This window comes from Sciurus carolinensis, chromosome 12 (assembly GCF_902686445.1).
Source record: "Sciurus carolinensis chromosome 12, mSciCar1.2, whole genome shotgun sequence".
Taxonomy (NCBI): Eukaryota; Metazoa; Chordata; class Mammalia; order Rodentia; family Sciuridae; genus Sciurus; species Sciurus carolinensis.
Window position 1 is genome coordinate 61,507,791 of NC_062224.1, and position 12,142 is coordinate 61,519,932.

The following is a 12,142-nucleotide window of genomic DNA, read 5'->3' on the forward strand; positions in this document are numbered from 1 at the left end:
TTCTAGAAATCTACTGGCCACAGATGTATGGGGGGAAAAACTGTTCTAAGGTGCAAATTAACCCAAGATGGAAAGGACCAGTATTTTGGCAGACAAAATAATGGTCCAAATAGTGATCTTTGATAAATTAGAGAAATGATTTTCTATTTCTTCTTGAGTCAGTTTCTAGAAATTTGTTCATTTCTTCTAGGATATTCAATTTGTCAGTGTACAGTTCATATTGTTTTCTTATAAACCTGTTTTTCCTGTAAGTTCTACAGTGATTTATGATTTTATTATTTGCATATTTATCCTTTTTATCAGTTTAGCTAAACATCTGTCAATTTTCCCCATCTTTTCAAATTTTTTATTTCAACTATTGCATTGTTCAGCTCCAGAGTTTCTATATCATTCCTTTTCATAATTTCTCTGTCTGCATTTGTCCATACATGTATTTGTCTTCTGGCTTCCTTCATTTCTTCATGCATGGTTTCCTTAATCTAATTAGTTATATTTAAGATATTCCATTTAAAGTCTTTGGCGAGTCTAATGTCGAGGCTCTTTTAGGGAAGGTTTCAGTCAATTTCTTTTTTCTGTGGATTGGTTATACTTTTCTTTTTCTTCATGTACCTTCTAATTGCTCTTTTTGAAAACTGGACATTTTAAATATTATAATGTGGTAAATCTGAAAATCGGATTCTTTCCCCCTTTGCAAGATTGGTTGTGATCAAAAGCTATAGTCATTGGTTTGTTTAGTGACATTTCTATACTATATTTGCATACTGTCTTAGCATGTCTAGACACTGAGGTCTCTGCTCCAATATCTCAATGGTCAGCCACTGTGTTTACACAGATTTTCTCAAACATCTGGACCAAAAACAAAACAAAACTTTTCTGGTATTTGTAGATGGGCTCTGACCTCACTCATTCAATGCTTATTCAAACACAGCTGTCCACCTGCCTTAGACTTTACCTCCTGCTTGCATAGAACACAAAGACCAGTCAAAGATACAAACCTAGGGTTCTCTCAGTGTCTGGTCCTGGGCATGTTTATTGTTGTTTGGATTTTCCAGTATATGCAGATCGCCAAAGCCCTTATTCCCCCAAACCTCTTCCTCCTCAGCTCCTTCCTTCCCTAGCTGTTTGGTCTTGCTGCATTCAACCCATCTGCTGTCCCTCGCCTCAGACTACTGTGGACAGTGTATGTTTTTAAAATATTTTAAAAGATGGTATCTAGGGCCAGTCCCTCAGGGAACTTTAAAATGTACAACCATAGTGCTGGAGGTGTAGGTCAGCAAAGAGTTCTTGCCTAGTGTGTGCAAGGCCCTGAGTTTGATCTCTAGCACCACATGCAAAACAGCACAACCACAATTATTTGAGAACAAGGTCTGTATTGCCCAACCTGGCATCAGCAAGCCACATCTGGGATGCATCATCACTGAGCTGGGGATGGGGGATGGTGGAAGATAAGCAAAAATGCTGCAATACCTTCATGGAATTTAGCAGTCTCTCTATTAAACACTCCCCTGGTTGCCGTAAATTTTAAAATTAGACTCTAGAATTCAAAAACAGATTGACTCTCCACTTTTGACAGCTTTCAATTTGTTTCAGTGTGTGTTTGTTGGGAGGGAGGGTTCTTGGATATCCATGCTCTGCCATTTTCCATGATATCACTCCTGAGTAGCCTCACTTTCAACACTGGGCACTACCAAAGGCAGAGTTTCTCCTTGGCACTGTACCCTCCTTGTTTGTCTGTTTGATCATGGACTTTACCTCCTTAGTTCATCCTTGTTTCTGGCCTCAGTGGAGTCCTGTCCTCATTCTGCATACTCCCCTTGGTGAATCCAGTCATGTCCATAGCTGCCATTTCTATGTTGATGAAGCTCAAGGCTGAATCTTCAACTTAGTCATCTCCCTGAGTCTTAGACATACAGAAAACTGCCTATGAACTATTCCATCTAGAAATCCCTCAGATCTCTAGAGATGAAGCCCCATAACTAAGCTCTGGCTAATAGGACGGAAGGAGAAGCAGCATGTCCTTGTCATTCTTCTTTCTGTCTAGAATATGGAGATGATAGTTGGAGCTCAAGCAACCACCTTGGACCAGGAAATCAATGAGGATGGTGAAGCCACAAAATGGAAAGATCTGGATCCTCAATGACTGTGGAGCCACTACTTGGCTTTGCTAACTCCTTACTTTGTTTCAGGAAGGAAAAAACAAAAAACTTTTATCTTGTTTAAGCCATTTTTGTTTTGTCATTCCCTCACATACAACTAAACCAAAGCTTGTTTGATACCTTAGACTTTCTAGCCCCATTGCCCACAAACTCTCTGCTCCACTATTTTAAAGGAATGCTTCATTTCTTTACACAGTATGTACTGAGTCTATTCTTTTATCTACCTCACTTACCTACAAATGCCTCTAGAGCAGAAACTATGCCTTTCTTCGCATTTCTCTCATGGGCTCTATTTCTTTAAGGCAAGAAAGGGAGAGATAGGGAATGGACATTTATGAGCCCCAATTATGTGGGGCTTATTTTGTCTTATTTTGTCTTATTTTGATTTTTGGAACAATGATAATAGAAGAAAGCATTGTTATTGCTTTTTTTTTTTTGGACATGAGGAAATCAAGATTTCCAAAAACAAGTTGTTTCCCAAATGTGCTTGGATAATGAGTGGAAGAATCAGGTGTGGACTTCAGCCTATCTGTCCTGATGGGGTGGCCTTCTCTGCTCCAATTAGAATGTCCCATATTGATGCACAGGCTGGACGGTGGCTTAGTGACTTAGAAGAATTCGTTTCTTCCTGATTCTCCTCTGAAGTCATCATTCCCAGCTGCTTGTCACATGCTAGTTTGTGAGGGATGAGTAAGTGCTTTCCTGAGCCTGGGCACTGTTCAGAAAGGTTGGCTTCTGCTTCAGGTTTTGGTATTCAAGGCATTGAGTTTTCTCAACACCCTTGAGAATCCCAACACTGCCTGGCAAACAGCAGCGGGGGATGTAACCCACAGGAACTTGAGAACCAGATGAATCTGGGTTGAAAATCTGTCTCTTGTACTTATTTGCTGCATGACCCAGGACAATTACTTAATCTTGCTGGGTTTCTAGTTTCCTCATCTGTGAAAGGATAGAAAGATATCCCTCAGAGGATCATAAAGAGAATGAATGAAAGAAAAATAGGGGTACAAGTGACCCAAACACAGCAGACACTTAAGAAACACTAGTTGTTCTTCTTCTACCTCCCTACTTGAGGTGGGGACTCTGCTTCGTTGGACATGGAAATGATAGTCTATATATATTACTCTTCACAAATCTTCCACACTTCTCTCTTCAGGAGGATCTTTCCTTTTTTCCCTGTAAAGAACAGAACTGGCCATGTGACCTTGACCAAGGGCAGCAGAAGTGTTGTCTGGTGCGGGGTGTTATCCATGGCCAGCAAATAAAACCAAGCTTGGTTGAGCTATTAGACTCAGAAATCTGGCTCTCAGGAATTGACAAATATGAGAAATTGTTTGAGATTTCCTGGAGTATGTGGTTTCTGTGCAGTTGGTTCACCACCGGAATTTGCAGGTCCTGGATGTGCCAATGACCTGCTAGAGCAAAATGGCTTGCTTAACTCCATCCCCAATCCTGTTTCTCATGGAAAAAGCTCCTACCATTGCCCTTTGAGCTATACCACTATAAATAAAGAAAACATGGGCTCCTCCATTTTGTTAGAACCAGACCCTTATGAATGGCTCAACTCTTCATGACTCCATTCTAAAGATAATTCTGTCTCCTGTTTTTCTTGATGATAAATAAAGTTCTTAGTGATTAGGTCACAACCAACCCATCCCTCCAATAGGAACCCTTTTCCTTGTCCACATGGGATGTGCAGTGAGTCTGGCAGTTGTGGACAGAGCTCTGGAATCCTGGGTATGCTTCATCTCATTTCCATGAAACCAGCTGTGTTCCAGATAGAGGCTGCTCCATCAGGCTGGATTCACATATAACACATGAAAGACATTGTCTTAGTCTATTGGAGTTACTATAACAAAATACCATAGACTGGGTGGCCTATAACCAACAGAAATCTATTTTACTGTTCTGCAGACTGGGAAGCCCAGTAACAAGACCTTAGCAGTTTCAATGTCTGGTAAGGACCTGCTTTCTAGTTTACAGATGGTATCTTATAACTGTATCCTCATGAAGTGGAAGGGTGAGCTAGCTCAGTGGGGTCTCTTTTACAAGGGCATTAATTCCATTCTTGAGACTTCTGCCATCGTGACCTAAGCATCTCCCAAAGTCCTCCCCCCCCCTTTTTTTTTTGGCTAGGAATTGACCCCAGGAATGATTTACCAACTGAGCTAAATCCCCAGCCCTTTTTATTTTTTATTTGAGTCAGGGTTTTGCTAAATTGCTTAGGGTCTTGCTAAGCTGCTGAGGCTGGCCTTGAACTTGTGATCCTCCTGCCTCAGCCTTCCGAGTCACTGAGTGGCACACATGTGTCACTGTACCCAGCATGGCCCCATCTCTTAATCCATAGCATTGGGGTTTATGATTTCAACATATGAATTTTGAGGGAACACAAGCACTGAGACCATATAAGTAGTAGGGTAATAAAAACGAACAAAATACCCTTTATTGCTTCAAGCTCCTAAGACTGGCAGTCATTTGTCACTGCATCATAGCCTCTCCTTGTCTGATCAATGCATTTGACATTCAGCATCTTACAGTTCTGTGCAATATTTGCCTCTTTAAACTTTTCTAAAAGATTTATTTACTGTATTTATATATTTGGTGGCAGATACTTTAAAATTTTTCTTGTCTGAAAAACATTATGCTTTGTAGAAAGTTTGTAAAATACAGAAAAATACATAGAAGAAAAGTCAGTTAATAATTTCATTTTCTATCTTATTATCTTTTTCCCCCTAGTATTCCCTTTTATCATTTTCTTAAATAAGAATTTGATAGAAATTTTTGAAACTGGAAATCTTGCTTGTCATGAAAATACAAGAATAGAAAAGTAGGTAAATTAGTAATATGGAACATAATATCACCATAGAATGGGTCTATTGCACTTGCTTTTCTTTTCCATCAAAATTAATCATTTATTGTAATTTTGAGAACCTTTCGGTTGCCAGCAAGTTCTCCGTGAACCCATGTCCATCACTGATCTGAAGGGGTTGCCTTGGGTTGTGAGCCAAGGAAGGACAGTTCCCTGAGAATACTTCAAGCAGCTCTAGAGAACTCCTAGCCATGGGTAATCTGACTTTTAACTTTGCAGTGGGAAACTAACCGTGCAGGCACAGTAGCACTTGCTTTTTGAGCCACATGGAACCACATTCTACATCAGAATAGTCTCACCAGTAGAGCTCCAGGGAAGTCAAGCTGCCACAAATCTTGGCTATGGGATGGGCTCTAGCGATGCATTGCCAGGTATTGTCAGTCATGTGTGACCCTATGGACAGAAGAGATGCTTGAAGACACTCTGAAGCAACTCTCTTTGCTAGGGTGCAATGGTTAATCTTGGTTGTTGTTTTAGTCAGCTTTGTGTGCTGTGACCAAAAGACCTTGCAAGGACAATTAGAGGAGGAAAACTTCATTTGGGGATTATGGTTTCAGAGTTTCAGTTCATGGTTGGCTGACTCCATAGCTGGGCTCGAGGTAAAGCATAACATCATGGCAGAAGAAAGCAACTCAGAACATGACAGCCAGGAAGCAGAGAGAGCACTCTGCTCACCAAAGACAAAATATAAACCCCAAAGGCCCGCCCCCTCAGCGACCTACTTCCTCCAACCACGTTACCTCCCAGTTAATCAATACCAATGGATTAATCCACTGATTAGGTCACAGCTTTCAAAATCTAATCATCTAACCTCTGAAAATTCTTGCATTGTTTCACATGAGTTTTTTGGGGACACCTCATATCTAAACCATAACAGTTGTCAACTTGACTGAATTGAGGGAATACTATAAAATTGGTAAAACACACTCCTGGGTATGTCTGGGTGTTTCCTGAGAAGGTTGGTATGCAGGTCAGTAAGCTGAAGGGACAACCTGCCCTGAACATGAACTGAATCATCCCATAGGCTGGGGACCTGGATTGAATGAAAGAACAGAAGAAGGGGGAAGCTCACACATAGGCACTCTAGACCTTTCTTGAGCACATGTAGTTTTCACTGCTGTCATCACCCATGGACATCAGACTTCAGATATTTTAGCCTTTGAATGTGACTTGTGCTTGAAATGCTGCAGAGAGCTTCCAGACCTTCCACCTTGAGTTGGTCATTCTTGTTATGAGGCTTCCAGCTTCTAGGACTGAGCAGTCACTTGTTTCCTGGCTCTCTGGCCTGCAGACAGTTATTGTGGAAATATTCAGCCTCTGATCATGTAAGCCCTTCTTATATTTCCATGTATTCTATTGGTTCTCTTTCTCTGGAGAACCCTGACTAATACTAGGACTTTGCCATTACGTCTGGAGTTGGTAGCCATCACCTGAAAACTTCGGTCAATTTACCTAATGAATTATATACCACATATGCAGCGTTTTCTCCATATAATATGATGGTTTCATTTCTCTGTGGAGGATGTTCATGTTCTTTTGAGGAGATCTTATAGTGGCTCTGATATTATCATTTCAATATTTAAACCAGTAGTCTTCAAACTTTCTTAAAACTAATTGAGGACTTTAAAAGTTTTTGTGTATGTTTCTTGTATCTATCAATACTTACCATATTAGAAATAAAAACTGAAAAATTAAAAAATTACTAATTTAAAAGTAATGATAACAACCCCACTACATGTTAACATATAAAATACTTTTTATGAAAATTATATTTTGAAAAAAAAAATGTAATGGGAAGTGTGGTACACATTTTCTTCACATTTGTGAGCAGTAGAATAATGGCCCCTAAAGATAGCCATGTCTAATCCCCTAAACCTGTGAACATGTTACTTTATAAGGCAAAAGGGAATCTACAGATGTGATCAGCATCAAGGATTTGAGATGGGATTATTTTAGATTATCCAGATGGGCTCAATCTAACACAGAATCCCAAAAGGTGGTGATCCTTTCCTGACAGTGGTAGGAGGTGAGATGTGACTATTGAAGAACAGTCAGAGGGACATGTGGCATTGCTGGCTTTGAAGTTGGAGGAAGGTCTACAGCCATACCAACCTGAATATGCCTGATCTAGTGTGAAGATGGAGGGAGGGGCCATGGGCCAAGGAATAAGCATGCCCTTTAGAAGCTGGAAAAAGCAGGGAAACTTTTTCTATAAGCGTCTACAAAAAAGGAACACAGTCCTAGGACAGCTTGCTTGATTGACAACCTATGTCAGACTTCTGACCTACAGAACTATAAGATAATATGATTGTATTATTGAACCACTATGTTTATTTAGAAAACAAATGGAATATTTTTGGAAATTTTCTTAAGATCAGTCTTAATAAAAGACAACTGAATTCTCACATCTGCTTCTACATTCAATCTGTTTTGATAGGATGCTTTGGTTAAAGTATGTGAATAAAAATTGGGCTTAGATTTATAGTTAGAAAACAGGAGTATTTTAATAGTCTTTTCATGTAATTGTGGATTATTCTTTGATATGTGTTAGGTTTTTTTACTATAACGAATACCTTAGATAATCAACTTCTAAAGAGAAGAGTTCTTTTGGCTCACAGTTTTGGAGGTTCCTGTCCATGATCAATTGGCCCCATTGATTTGAGGCTGTGGTGAGGTGGCACATCATGGTGACAGCACATTGCAAAACAAAATCTCTCGCTTCATGACTGGGAAACAAGAGGGGAAGAGGAAGAGGATGAGACTTGGGCCATGAGGGCTTGCCCAAATGGCCTGACAACCTCCTTTAGGCCCTACCTCTTAAATTTTCTGTCACCTCCTAATGATGCCAAGCTGGGGACTAATCTTTTAACACATGGTCCTTTGGGGGCACATTTCAGATTTAAACTCTAGAAGGTACAACACCACATTTAACAACTATAATTTCATAAAGTTTAGTTGCAATGTGGAGAGTGAAAACACATCAATGAACTTTCATATTTATTACATTAATATCTTCGGGTCTATCTTGCAATTCAAATGGATCTTTTAATCATGCATTATTTTGTGACATCATGTACTGTCATTTGGAAAACACTAATTCACTGAGTGAGGCAGATCTTCCAAATGGTGACACACTTTCTCCCGCAACATAAAGAAGATCACATTTGTTAATGTCACCACCAATCTCATTAGTAATACTGGAAAGCTAATACACTCACAGTGGCAGACACAAATTTTCCAGAATTCTCATTTTCATTTGAAAGCTCAACTTTTATCATTGGCAACAAATACAAAACCATCAGTTGTTGTCCTTGAAGTTAACAGGATCATTGTGTTGATCATTCAGAAAATGCCTCCCAACTTTATATTGTTCATCCTACTTTCAAATAAAAATGGTGTCCTATGGAAAAAACAGCAAGTACAGCTTATGTCTCACAAGACAACAGATGTGTTTTCGCTAGAGTCTACCTAGGTTCTTCAGATTGGACAAAAATGCCTTATGCCTATTTCCCATTTCATCACACACAATGTTAAAAAGAGTACATGAGCAAGGGCAGAGAGGAAATGGATTTTGTAATTTTGACTGCTTTATTAGTATATTCTCAATTGAAACTGGCACTTAAAAAAATAATGTATTGCTCTTCCATAGGAGGCCTACACACCAACACCTACACACTGCCACTCTGCTGCTGTCACGTCTCTAGTGATTCCTGAGAAGTTCCAGCACATTTTTCGGGTACTCAATGCAAACATAGATGGGTGGTGGAAAATAGCTTTTGCCATCACTGCCATTAAGGGTGTGGGGCGAAGATATGCTCATGTGGTGTTGAGGAAAGCAGATATTGACCTCATCAAAAGGGCAGGAGAACTCACTGAGGACGAGGTTGAACGTGTGATCACCATTTTGCAGAATCCATGACAGTACAAGATCCCAGACTGGTTTTTGAACATACTGAAGGATGTAAAGGACGGAAGATACAGCCAGGTTCTGGCGTATTGTCTAGACAATATGCTCCCAGAGGACCTGGAGCTATTGAAGAACATTAGGGCCCATAGGGGACTGTGCCACGTCTGAGGCCTTTGCATCTGAGGCCAGCACACTAAGAACACTGGGGGCCATGGCTGTACTGTGGGTGTGTCTAAGAAGAAATAAAAGAAATGGGTCTGTAGGCCTTTTCTGTTAATAAATAGTTTATATACCTAAAATAAATAAATGGATGAAAATAACTTATCTGTTGGCAGTGACTATTTGGTGCCACCAAGTTCACAAATTATAAGGCACTGGCTTTTTACCCAGCATTACTTTTGTTCCATCTGTGCACAAGTCTACATAGTGCAAAGGAAGAATAACAAAGTTTTAGTTTTATCCTGAAAATCATTGCCCACTCAGACCCTGGGGGTCTACAGATCACATTTGAAAAAAATGATGATTTAAGTCAGTTTATCTAAGGGCATCCCACTGTGTTAGTCAGCTTTTGGTTACTGTAACAAATAGCTGAGATAATCAGCTTAGAAAGAGAAAGGTTTACATTGGCTTATAGTTTTGGAGGTTTCTGTGTCTGGTTGGTTGGCCCCATTGCTTTTGGGTCTGTGGCAAGGCAGCACATCATGGTGGGAGGCACATGATGCTCACCTTATGGTGGCTGAGAAGCAAAAAAGAGAAAGAGTAAGGGGGTGTGGCCATACTATTCCCTTCAAGTCACCCAATAACCAGAAGTCCACTCTTAAAGGTTCCACCACCTTCCAATAACATCAAACTGGGGACTTGGCCTTTGATACATGGGCCTTTGGGGGACATCCCAGATCCAAATTTCATTCCATATTTCTGTGACATGTAGTGAATGGGCTTAGTATTATGGTGTTTGTTTCTGTAAACCATTTTAGGGTTATGCACATCTACCTTGTCATATTCTAAAAAGATTTATGAAATTCACAGTACATGCTTTGTAGACAATTCAGCAAATGCTTTTCTTTTAAACTGACTGGCTTCCTCTTTGTTATTCTTTTTGGTTCTGTGTACCACTATGCATACTTGATTTTTTTTCATACTTGATTTGTGAAGGAAAGTGGTAGTTATAGATCTTTATTCCCACTTAGTGATAAATTACTTTGTCAATGATGGAAAGAAAAGATGTAATGCATATGCCTAGGCAAGATTTAGTTCACTGCATTTGCCTCCACTTGAAACTATAAGGTAAAATTATATTATGATATGCTAATCAGCTTTCATCATTTTCCCCCCTGGTTTTACAAGGTCTGTTTCTGTGGGAAAGCAATACATATTCATTAAGAAAACCTAAAATTCTGAATAGTATAAAGGAGAAGACAATAATTAATAATCTCATCTCTCAGAAATGACTAATAATAACATTTTGGTTTACTTCCTTTTATCCTTTTTAAAAACACACTATGAAAACCATTTTGTAGCCCGTCATTTCCTCCTTAATATTTTATCGTTTGCATGTGTTATTGTGTAGTCTTTATAAACATTATCTGAAATAGGGGAGCAATATTTCAATGGATAGATATACTATATATTTTTTAAAATTTATATATATATATATACATACATATATATATATATATATATATATTTAGTTAGTTAGTTAGTTGTAGGTGGACACAATACATTATTTTATTTTTATGTGGTGCTGAGGATTGAACCCAGGGCCTCGTGCATGTTAGGCAAGTGCTCTACCACTGAGTCACAAACCCAGCCCCTATCATAGTGTATTTAAACTTTCAGTTACTGTTGTAATATTTAGATTATTTCCAATTTAAAAGTTTTAGGGCATAGTGGTCTTCTTCTTTATTTAGACTATTTCCTTAGGATACATCTGCAGAAATATATTTATTGGAAATGTACTGTTTTTCTGCTAACAACACTTCTGACACCCAATGTACAGGGGTTTTCTGCATTAGCAACTGATTCTCCAATTCTCTGGACACCAAAAATTGTGCTGATCTATAATTTGACTCAATTATGATACTATCTAACTGGAATTAGTGCAAACCCCACTGGTTAAGGGCTCAGTCCCACAAGTATTCCCCACTTCAGAGTTAATCACAAGTTCTGAGGCTCTGATCTTTCTACAAATTGGGGGTTCCCACGATCTCCTCCTTGGGTTTGATAATTTGCTATAATAACAACTCACAAAATTGGAGGAAACACTACTTATAGTTACTGGTTTATTAGACAGGGTATTACAAAGGATACGGATAAATAGCTAGATGAAGAAGTACATAGGGCAATGTCCAAAAGGTCCTGAGCACAGGAGCTTTTGTCTCTGTGGAGTTGGGGTGCAACACACTCCTGGCACTTGGATGCACCGCCAACCTGGAAGTTGTCTGAGGTCTGTACGTTAGGCAATTTTCCTTGGTATTTTAGGCAGTTTTTCTTGGTGCTGGGGATAGAACAACCTTCACATGCTCTACTACTGAGTTACACCCCAGACCCTAGTTTACTGATTTTTTTTAAATTAGAGCTTTATAGTTAAACACAGTATTGGGTTAATCCTGACAAACTCTTACATGCATGGAATTCAATTTCAGTTCATGATCCCCCTTTTTCCCTTCCATCACCCTCCCTCTCCCATTTTCCTTTCTCTGCTCTACTAGACATATGAGAGTTTCTGAGTTTGGCTTATTTCACTTAGCGTGGTATTCTCCACTTTCATCCATTTACTAGCAAATGCCATAATTTCATTCTTTTTATGACTGAGTAGAGCTCCATTTTGTGTGTGTGTGTGTGTGTGTGTGTGTGTGTGTGTGTGTATCATAATTTCTTAACCCATTCATTTCTTGATGGGCATCTAGGTTGATTCCATAATTCATCTATTATCAATTGTGCTGTTATAAACATTGAGGTGACTGTATTGCTATAGTATACTGATTTTAGATCTTTGGGGAAAATACCAAGGAGTGGCATAGCTGGGTCATGTGGTGGTTCCATCCCTAGTTTTTTGAGGACTCTTATACTGACTTCCAGAGTGGTTGTACTAGTCTGCAGTCCCACCAATAATGTATAAGTGCAATTTTCCCCCTATAACCTCACCAGCATTTATTATCATTTGTATTCTTGATCATTGCTATTCTGACTGAAGTGAGATGAAATCTT

The 12,142-nt window shown here is 39.2% G+C and overlaps 1 pseudogene; it reads left to right on the forward strand.

Moving 5' to 3' along the window:
- Nucleotides 1-5,384: 5,384 nt before the first annotated feature.
- LOC124961369 (40S ribosomal protein S18-like) lies at nt 5,385-9,178 on the forward strand (annotated as a pseudogene).
- Nucleotides 9,179-12,142: the final 2,964 nt, after the last annotated feature.